We start from the raw sequence: 3,090 nt of genomic DNA on the forward strand, positions 1-3,090 counted from the left end.
ACCCGGCCTGAAAGTTTGGCTCGAACTTGGCGTGTCACATTGAAGTGTTTTTCAAAATCATGTTTCCATTAAAACCCTTCTTAATAATTAAAACTTATACCCTTTTAAACCTTGTTAGAAAACCTCAATTTGAATAACATTCTTAACAACTTTGTAAAAATCTTGGTAGTTGCGGAAACTTACTTTAAAAACAATTGCGGTTACGTGATGTTTTGAATAATAGTAGTTGCTTTGGAAAATCGTGTTCTAATACTAGCAGTTATAAGAACAATAAATAAAATTCCAAATTTGAAATCCAGAAAATTACAATGGCTTTACTACAACCCACATAAAATAATTTAAAGGTAATAATCAAAACTATAACATAAACAGTGTGTGTGGCTTCCTCCGAGCCCCTCGCAGCCCCGATCCATCTAAGGCTGGAAATTACCTGAAAGGTTAATAAACGGGGTGAGTTTACGAAAACTCAGTGTGAAATCCCCTACTATAAAAAGGAACAGTCAGTCATCTAAAAGAATTAAAAGTCGCCTGACCTCACTTACAATTTCAAGTACCAATCGGCCTTAGCCCATTACAACGAGACAAGTACAGATGGACCTTAGCCCATTACGAATAAGAAACATTATCGAATTGGAACCAAAATGAGAATCGAATCGAATCGAATCGATGTAATCGAATCAAAATCGATTAGTAATGTAATCGAATCGAATCGAATTAGGTGACGTAATCGAATCGTAATCGAGAATGTAATCGAATCGAATCAGATTAGTAACAAAATCAGAATTAGGTGATAGAATCAGAATCAGAATGTGAATGCAATCTCAACCCAATCCAGCCTATAACCAACCGTTACACTCCACCCGTACCAGCCCTACACTCCATGTGGGGAATAGCTCAACCCACCCAGCCTTACACTCCACAGTTGCAACATTGCTGCTCAGTTATCAGATATTGTGACAGAGTCACCAAATACAGATATTGTGGCAGAGCCATCAGAACAGATATTTGTGGCATAGCCACCAAAAACAGATAATGTGGCAAAGCCACTTAACAGAATACGTGGCACAAAGCCATCGATAATTGCACTATGTTAGGCACATAGCCGTCAACTAGAGTAACATAACCGGCACACAGCCCTAGATAAATGTGATCGACACAGAGTCGTCAATAACCATATATTGGCACATAGCCTTAGGCAAATACGTTTGGTACACAGCCATAATCAGGTTGGCACAGAGCCATATGTAGGTTGACACAAAGCCATAATCAGAAGGCTTTAAGCCATCGGTAGTTGTATCATGTTAGGCACATAGCCATCGGATGGTGTAATATAGCTCAAGACACGACCTCGGGTAAATAAGATCGGCACTTTCACCATTGATCGGTCCACGATCGTCTTAGGCGACCGTGCGACCTTATCAAATCAAGACGAATATCTGGCTCTTAAGCCTTCGGTGGATCCACAGTCGTCAAGCAACCATGCGATCCTAACAGATCAGATCTTCCTCCGTACAAAATCCCAACCCATGCAACATGTCATGTATGCAGAATGTCATACCCAAATTTGAATCAAACAATCACAGTCAAGTCATTCATATACCAACATATATTCACAATCAAATTCGTCAACCACACAGTCCAAGTTAGTCACTTGGCCACAAGGGCAAAACAGTCATTTAACACCTTAGGGGCAAAATGGTAATTTTACCCCACAAGGTATCTCGATAATTCCACCTTACAGGGGTATTTTAGTAATTCTACCCTACAGGGGTATTTCGGTAATTCTACTCTACAGGGGTATTTCAGTAATTCTACCCTACAGGGGTATTTCGGTAATTCTACCCTACAAGGGTATTGCGATAATTCTACCCTACAGGGGTATTTCAGTAATTCTACCCTACAGGGGTATTCTGGTAATTCTACCCTACAAGGGTATTTCGATAATTCTATCCTACAGGGGTATTTCGGTAATTCTACCTTACAGAGGTATTTCGATAATTCTACCCTACAGGGGTATTTCGATAATTCTACCCTACAGGGGTATTTCGGTAATTTTGTAAATCGAGGGTAAAATGGTAATTTTGTAAATTAAGGGTACTTTGGTAATTTTACAAGTCGAGGGTATTTCAATAATTTCACAGGTCGAGGGTATTTCAGTAATTTCACAAATCAGGGGTATTTTGGTAATTTTACAAACTAGGGGTATTTTGATAATTTTACAAACCAAGGGTATTTTGGTAATTTTATAAACCAAGGGTATTTTAGTAATTTTACAAACCGGGGGTATTTTGGTAATTTTACAAACCAGGGGTATTTTGGTAATTTGGTAAACTAAAGTATTCTAAACAGGGATAACAATACGAATGGGCCTAAAGCCCTTCTCGGCCCAAATGAGCCCACACGCTCGTGTGGCCCTTTTAGCCCAAATCTAGCCACAGATATGAGATTCACCTAGCCTAGTTCAATATTTACTACACAATCAAACAACTTGTCCAATTGGGCCCGTAGGCCCATTAGGCCCATATGGCCCCTTTCGGCCCATCGCGGCCCGAAGTAGCCATCCTACAGTTAGAGTAGTAAGAAATACACACCTGATTGGAGACTGGAGTTAATCCACGCTCCGAGCACTATTAGCCGACGCCCAACCCAAACGAGCACGTCATAAAGCGAAAGGGATCAGCCAAGAAAGGTACCTTTACTCTCCTCATGGTTCTCTCTATTTAAAGCAAGCTTCCCATCCACTCTTATGTTAGCTTCCCAATGTGGGATCCCTCCAACATTAGAGTTTAAATTCAACACCAACTCTTGCCGCCCCTTGTTAGCAAAATAAATGCTCTTTGCTTGCCATGGGATTCGAACCCATGCCTCCCCTCAGATGCTCCACACACTTCTTACCACTAAGCCACAAGGCTTTTTGCGTCACAATTTCTCCAACAATATTCTTAAGGCCTACCTACTACACCCAGGGTTTGATTCACCTTAAACCAAATTTTTTGCTAGAGTCCAGGTTTAAACCCAGGACTTCTCCAACACTTCTCAACACACTTAACCACTAAAACAAGCCTTCATTAACAAAATTTGCATGCACAA

General features: G+C 40.4%; 1 long non-coding RNA gene across 1 annotated transcript; it reads right to left on the minus strand.

Moving 5' to 3' along the window:
* Window positions 1-244: 244 nt before the first annotated feature.
* LOC128285548 (uncharacterized) lies at window positions 245-2,697 on the minus strand. Its single transcript, XR_008276004.1, has 2 exons — window positions 2,592-2,697; window positions 245-430 (listed from the first exon to the last, which is right to left on the minus strand). It is a non-coding gene; the product is annotated as an uncharacterized LOC128285548 (long non-coding RNA).
* Window positions 2,698-3,090: the final 393 nt, after the last annotated feature.

This window comes from Gossypium arboreum, chromosome 2, assembly GCF_025698485.1.
Source record: "Gossypium arboreum isolate Shixiya-1 chromosome 2, ASM2569848v2, whole genome shotgun sequence".
NCBI classification, from domain to species: Eukaryota; Viridiplantae; Streptophyta; class Magnoliopsida; order Malvales; family Malvaceae; genus Gossypium; species Gossypium arboreum.